Source organism: Ailuropoda melanoleuca, chromosome 2 (genome assembly GCF_002007445.2).
Source record: "Ailuropoda melanoleuca isolate Jingjing chromosome 2, ASM200744v2, whole genome shotgun sequence".
NCBI classification, from domain to species: Eukaryota; Metazoa; Chordata; class Mammalia; order Carnivora; family Ursidae; genus Ailuropoda; species Ailuropoda melanoleuca.
In genome coordinates, this window is record NC_048219.1 from 192,658,690 (window position 1) to 192,666,285 (window position 7,596).

Genomic DNA, 7,596 nt, shown 5'->3' on the forward strand with positions numbered 1-7,596 from the left:
CCACCACTGGGGGGCCACTCCAGCCAGCTCTCTCTGCTGTGTCTGGTGTGTTCGCAATCCTGGCCCCCCAAACAGCCGCCCCCCTCCTATGGCAGGATGACTTGGGGACCCAGAAACCCCCACCTCTTTATCACTTAAGGAATTTTCCTCTGTTTTGTTTCAGCTAGTCTTCCCCAGGCTCCCTAACCGAGAAGGCGAATTGATTAACACGCTTTCCTACAAAAGTGCCCCCGCTCCGAAGAGGAATTCCGTTGCCCTCTGTGACAGCAGAAGCTGCTGCAGCCATTTTTTCCTTAATTTTTCCTTCTTTGCATGGTTATATGAACGCTGGTTGAAACAGCAGATTTTATGCTGATGGGAAGGTGTAATCGTGGTGAATGTGCCCTAATAGCGGTTCACCCCCAGCTCCACTCCCACTGAGGCCCCCCCCCCGGGGGGTGCACCTGCTGCCGCCACTCCGTGCCATTCCCCCAGGGAGGGGTCAGCCCTGCCGCTCCTCCTTTTTCCTGGGTTTCCGGGGTTTTTTTGCCATGCCATTTTCTTCCCCACCTCAATAGGAGGGAAGTTAGTGAGTCATTCAGAAAAGCTCTCTCCCACAGCTACCTTCCCTAACCCCAGCCTACAGGTTCTCATCTTCACTTGTCCTCAAAATAGCTCCTTTCTCTCTGCAAACTAATTTCCATGGAGATCCAGCCATCTGAAGGCCTCGAAGCTTTCTGCAAGGCGGCAAACAGTAGCTCCCAGCCTGCACTCCGGTGGAAAGAGACCTTTATAATGCAAATGCCTGGTCTCACCCCCACAGACGCCCCCACCCACCGTCCAAGAAGGACATCTCCCATCCAGAAAGGTCCCATTTTGGGAAATCCATGCTGCTCCGGAACAGCGCTGACATGTTTGCTGATTAAATGGTGGTCTGCGCTGACCCTTTCTGTCAGGTCACCACAGAGCAGGCCCCGGGGCTTGTCTGTGAGTGCTTACACCCCAGCTGTGCCCAGCTCAGTCTTTCCCTCAGCCACATAGGTGTTGATGGCATGTGCTGGGCCTTGGGGACCAGCATGCCTATTAAGGGGGACCTCAAGGTGGGGGTGGCCTATCCTGGGCTGTGGGGTCAGAGGGAATGGAGTTTGAATGTCTTGTTTCTCATTTCCTACAAGTATAATCTCATACTGGGCACTTAGCTTTTCCGAACCTCAGTCTGCTTGTCTCTAAAATGGGGAGAAGGACGTCTTCTGCCTGATGGTGCGGTTGAGCAGATTCCTGAGCCCAGCTCACAGAGACTCAGGGCCTGGCCTGGTGCAGGCTCCCTGAACAACAGCAGGAGCCTCTAGCCTCTCTCCTGGAGGCCAGACAGTGCAGGCGGGCCCGGGGGAGATCACCCTGAGGAAGCTGGAGGGAAAAGGTCCAGTCTGGGATGAGGGAGGGCGCTGAGTCGGGCCTTCTGGGACTGTAGGAATGTCCTGGAAGGTGGTGGGTAAAAAACCCCCCACCCCAGCTGTGGGCAAGAGAATGACTGAACAAGGCCAGGAATGAGGGGCAGGTTGGGGACGGGAAAGCCTTGCTAACAGGGGTCTGGCTGAGGCCAGTTGGGCTAGATGAAGCCAAGGAAGGGCTAGTTGAGGCCAAGGGGACTAGTGGAGTTTGGGGAGAGGGGGCACTAGTTGAGGCAGAGGAACTAGTTGAGGCTGGGGGTAAGTAGGTGAGGCCAGGGAGCTAGTCGGATGGCTTTAGCCACACAGACAAGAGCGGCTCAGGCCGCCCAAGCCGGTGGAGCAGGCCTCAAGGACACGAGGAAGTCCTTGTGCAGGCAGCCGGCCGTAGCCCCCAGGGCAGCGCTGGCCAGCCCTCCTTTCTGTCCGTGACCTGTCGGCAGTCCCGGTCACCACGGAGCAGCTCTGGATCGCCCTGTCCAACGCCAGACTCAGCTCCAGCACTTCCGTTTCTTCCCCAGTTGGCTTCTTCCTCCTTCCCTAACCGAGTAAATGACTCACAGCCCCTGCTTCCTTCTGTAGGCACCGGGGTTGGAGGTGGGGAGGCACAGGGACTCAAGCAGACAGTGACATGCTGCTTGTGTGTTTAGGCAGGTCAAGAATACAGTAGGACAGTGAGGCAACTGGGAGCAAAAGGTAAGGGGGATTCGCTCTCAGGAGCCCACCTGAACTTGCACCATCTTCCCTTGCCTCTCCCCGGCCCCAGCCTGCAGAGCAGGTGGAGTGGGGCAGGGGTGGTGGTGGTGAGCCCTGCCGCTAGAGGCCAGGAGGCGTGACAGTTGGCCACGCTCCCAACTGTAGCCCTGGCAGCGACCCTGGGAAAGAGAGGGAAGGGCTGGAGGGTAGGCAGGAGAGGCCTTGGAATTATGTGGAGTCATGTTTTGGTACATGGGATGGCCAGAGAATTTTCCTGTCTAATTTTGAGCATATCCCCAGAAATGGTTTGTCTTGCTTCAGTTATTTTAAAATAGCATTCAGTTGGGGGAGCAGCTAAGAGCCCAGACTTGAGAGCCACAGTGCCGAAATGGGCCCCAANCCCCCCTTGCCTCTCCCCGGCCCCAGCCTGCAGAGCAGGTGGAGTGGGGCAGGGGTGGTGGTGGTGAGCCCTGCCGCTAGAGGCCAGGAGGCGTGACAGTTGGCCACGCTCCCAACTGTAGCCCTGGCAGCGACCCTGGGAAAGAGAGGGAAGGGCTGGAGGGTAGGCAGGAGAGGCCTTGGAATTATGTGGAGTCATGTTTTGGTACATGGGATGGCCAGAGAATTTTCCTGTCTAATTTTGAGCATATCCCCAGAAATGGTTTGTCTTGCTTCAGTTATTTTAAAATAGCATTCAGTTGGGGGAGCAGCTAAGAGCCGAGACTTGAGAGCCACAGTGCCGAAATGGGCCCCAAACGGGCCAGGCTCCGTGCCAGGCCGTGAGGACCCCTGGAGAATAAGGTAATACTCCCAGCTTCGAGAAGAGGCATGTACGCGGGCTAACGGCTATATTGCTGTGGCGTTAGAAGTGCGTGGACCACAGAGCCGTGCGATGACTCTCCTTCAGGAGTTAGCTGGGGAAGCATGACAGCTTTTAGAAAGGCCATGACCATGGCAGTGAGGATCTGGGGCTCTGGGGTCAGACCGCTTGGGTTTAGCCCCCAGCCACCCTCTGACCCACCATACGACCTTGGCTAAGCACTTCACTTGACATTGCCTCAGTTTCCCCACCTGCAAAAAGAGGAGAATAATGGCATGAGCCTCAGAGGGTCTTTGTGAGGACTGAAAGACCCACAGGTGTTTAGTAACCTTGGCTATGCACACACCCTCGACAAGCGTCAGTGGTAGCCACGGAGAGCATCTGACAAAAACACAGTGGTTCTTGTTTCCATTTCGACCTCCGCCACGGGTAAGGCCACTTGTTTCCTTTTTTTTTAGGTTTTTTTTTTTTTAAGATTTTTATTTATTTATATGACAGAGAGAGAGAGAGCCCAAGCAGGGGCAGAGGGAGAGGGAGAAGCAGGCTCCCCGCTGAGCAGGGAGCCCGATGCAGGGCTCGATCCCAGGACCCTGGCATCAGGACCTCAGCCGACGGCAGATGCCAAACCGACTGACTTGTGTAGAAGCTGCTGAGCCCTTGCCACTCACTGCCCCTTCTCCGGGGTGACTGCTTCATTCCCGGGCTCCCGGGCCGGGTCCTGGCCCCAGATCTGACAACCTGCACGGCTTTGTCCTGGTCGTTCCCACGGGCCACACCGTGACACCCGGGACAGGAGAACAGTGGCCCGTGCCTGTCAGGAACGGCGTGGGGCCTGGGCCGCCGCTCCAGCGCCCGGGCCCGTGAGGCTCCATGCACAGCAGCCCCTCAAGTTCTTTCCCCTCGGTCCTTCCCTTCGGCCATGGGTGGCGCAGACAAAGCAGGAGCAGCCCTGTCCCCACAAGCCCCCACTCGCAGGTTCCCTCCTGGGGGACCTAACCTGCCTGGAACCAGAAAGAAACACAAAGGCTGCTCACCGGGGGGCAGTTTCTCAGCCTTGGTGGTGTTGACCTCTGGGCATTTGAGTCATTCTTTGTTGTGGGGCTGTCCCGTGTCCTATGTGTTTTAGGGTGCTTAACAGCATCCCTGGCCTCTGCCTGCCAGAGGCAGGACTCCCCACCCCCCAACACCGCCAAATGTGCTGGCGGGGGGGGTGGTGGTGAAGTCCTCCCCGGAAGTGAATAACTGCCATCCCACACTTCCCCTGAGAAAGAGTCACTCCTTTTGAAGAAGATAAGGATGCTGATTGTGACACCTAACAACAGCAGCCAAAAGCAGGAAACCAGGAGGGAGGCTCTCCCCACAAATCTGTAAATATAACACCAGGCCAGTTAGGCTCCTTCCGTCTCAAGGGACAAAGAGGTGGGGGTCACCTCAGGGGATGGGGTCTGTCACCAAGGTGCTTGGGAAGTGAGGAAGTTTCACAGCTGTGCCCTGGGGGGAATGGGAAGAGCAGCCCCTCCGCAGTCAGGGCACAAGCCCCATGTGAGCCCCCATCAGAGGCCAGCCCCCATGCTCACCACCCCGCTGCTTCCTGTCTCTGCCTGGTCCACAGTCCTAGCCCCTCGCTCAGTATGTCTGACGTTTAAAACGTCCAGGGAGCTCAGTTTGGGGTCAGCTAATCTCCACCTGTCTTACTAGTTTGGGTTCCCCAGAAACAGGCTCTGTGACAAAGGAAGATGCTCCAAGAGCAAGTAGCCCCTGGGCCCAACCGGGGCTTAAACTGTCTCCGAAGAGGAGAGAGCTGGGTGCTTACACACCAGCTCCCGTGAGCCACGGTGAAAGGCTGCCTCCAGGGGGTATTAATTCCTCAACCCTTCTCGCCCGTCAGCAAAGACAACTCCAGCAGCCAGAGAGAACATGACACGAGTGGGGCACCAACGTGCCCGCTCCACCAGCCCCTGGGTCAGCACCAAGGGCAAAGCGCCAGAACCCAGCCTCCCGGTGGCCACTGGTCTTTCCTGTTTCTACTCTGCGCTATTGGGCTGACATTCCTGGGTGCCCAGACAGATATCTCTGAAGAGATACCTAGTAAGTATGTCCCAAATAATATAATGAGAGATTGAAGATACAAATGGACAGTGGTCAGACCATATATAGAAATAGAACTCTGACCCACAGCCTGCTGGGAAACCAAGCCCTCATCCACAGTAAGCAGCCCAGGAAGGCAGCCTGCTGTCTCTTGTGACAGTCCAGGCAGCCAGACGACAACCTCTAACACCTGGACCCAAATAGCCAGGACTTGATTAATACCTGATAGCTTCCCTAATTTTTGTCCCTGCTTCCAACTTAGGACAAACCAGGGAGAGCCAAATGTGTCCCCCCAGCCAGTCACATAGACACCCCACTTCTAGGTAGCCCACTTCCAGCTTCCCCAGGCCCCAGGCCCCCATCAGGGCACGCCTGAAGCTTCCCTGTTTCCACCCTAAGCTCTCCCATTCCTCTGCCTGCCTCTGGGGCTCTGCTGAAGCACACGGGACAGCTCTCAGCTCTGAATAGATAGCCCTGCCTTTTCTCGTTCGCTCTGTCTTATGTCTACGATAAGTCTCAAATAATTTACACTAAAAATGTATGGGTTTTTAAAATCTGATATTAAAATTTAACAGTGTGTCCTGAATTTTTTCTGGCAATGGTAGGCCGCTCCATCTATCCAGGGACCCAGGTTAAGACTCCATCCCCCAGAGCTGGGGGACTACCCTGCTCCCTCAGCTGGAAGGAGGCATCTGAAACCCTAAGGTACAAGCCTGTAGTAAGCAAAGAGCAGTAATAGCAAATAACACCCAGTGCGGCCTGAACTGAAAGCTCTGGTTTCCCATCAAAGAGAACCAGATCGAAGCGAAGGGAGCACTTGTTTCGGGGTCGAAGTCTTAGGCACAGATGAAAATTTAGAGAAGAAAATATCCCCTGGCAAAGTTACATTTCGCCCCTAAGGTATCTAAAGGTGCTACCTGTTAGCTGTATTACCTTGGCCAAACTATTCAACACCTGGACGGACGGAATTTGCAGCGTGAGTTTACCCTCACCACCGGCCCCCAAAACAGACAAACTGACCCAAACATCCTATTCCTTGGAGGAACAGAATAGAATTCTGAGAATCCACAGGTCATCACTCACAATATCCAGGATGTGTCATTCACAATGTTCAGGACCCTTTTCAAAATTGCTTTATAGAAAGGAACCTGCAAAATGTCACCCATGTCAAAAGCAAAGATAAGCAGCACAGATCAATCCCATTACATATGTTAGAATCAGCAAAGATGTTAAAGCAGCTAGGAAACTACACCCCAGAACCTTAAGAAAAATACTCCTGATGTATAGATATAAAGATATATATATCCTGAAGTGTGTGTATATGTGTGTGTATGCTATATATATTATATATTAGTATATATACCTTTATATAGTATATATATCATTATATAATATCTTTATAAAATATATATATACTTCAGGATATATATAATATATATTTAGGAGTATTATATGTCCATTATCTATCTATCTATCTATCTATCCATCTATCTATCTATAATCTCAGTAAAGAAATAGACATTTTAAAAAGTCAACCCCAGAATTCTAGTCTGGGTTAAAAGAGCTTTCAAAAATTAAGGTGACATAAAGGCATTTTCAGATAAAAGAAAACTTTGCTTTAAGATCTCCTACAAAAAAATGCGAAGGGAATTTCTTGAGGGTGATGGGTTATGACAATAGGTAGAAACTCTGATCTTTAGGAAAGAATGAAAAGCATTGAAAGTGGATAAGTAGGAAAGACCCTTCCTTTCTCTTAATTTCTTTAAAATATGACTGTGTAAAGCAATAATTATAACATTCTATTGTAGTGGTTGTAATGAATGTAGAGGAAGGACTTACAACCATGTATTATAAAGGATAGAAGAGGGTGGGAAACAGCTATGTAATTGTAAATTTTAGAGGTTTTACCTGAAGTGGGACAATATTAACTCTAAATGGATGTGTATTTTCAGCTCCAGAGTAACCACCAAAGAAGGGGATTCTTGGGGAACTTCTTCCGGTGGCCTCCAGTCCCACCTCCATATTTCCTCCGTATGTCTGATCTTTTGACCCTTTTCTGTGCCATGCTGGACCCTGTCCTGATTCTACTCCACAAAACAGCACCAGGGGAAGTCTACACTTAAGACAGATTTTAGGGAAAATGTGGGGCAATGAATGATCGCTCCAACAGAGAACATCACGGCCAACAACTTACAAATAACGATTAAACATGTTTGTTGTTAAAATTCTTCAGTCACCTGGCCAATTTTTCTCTGATCTACTTTCTCTGCGACCCCCTGCCCCCTACACTTGCCCTCACTCTTCCACGATCTTCTCGCATTGTCCTGTTGGACAACGTGGTCCTGCGTCTCCTGCAAAGCCCATCCCGGCCATGCCTTGGAGGTCAGCCCCTCACAATAGCCACGATCCTCCAAGATGTTCTGCTACAGAAAGATAGTTTTCTCTCTGAAAAATTCCACTGCTAGCTTTTAAGCCCATTTTCCCTCCTTCCTACATATAGATAACACCGTGGAGATGTCTCCTGGCTCCCTTCTCTAGTAAACTGAGCAAATGAGCTCCAACGCA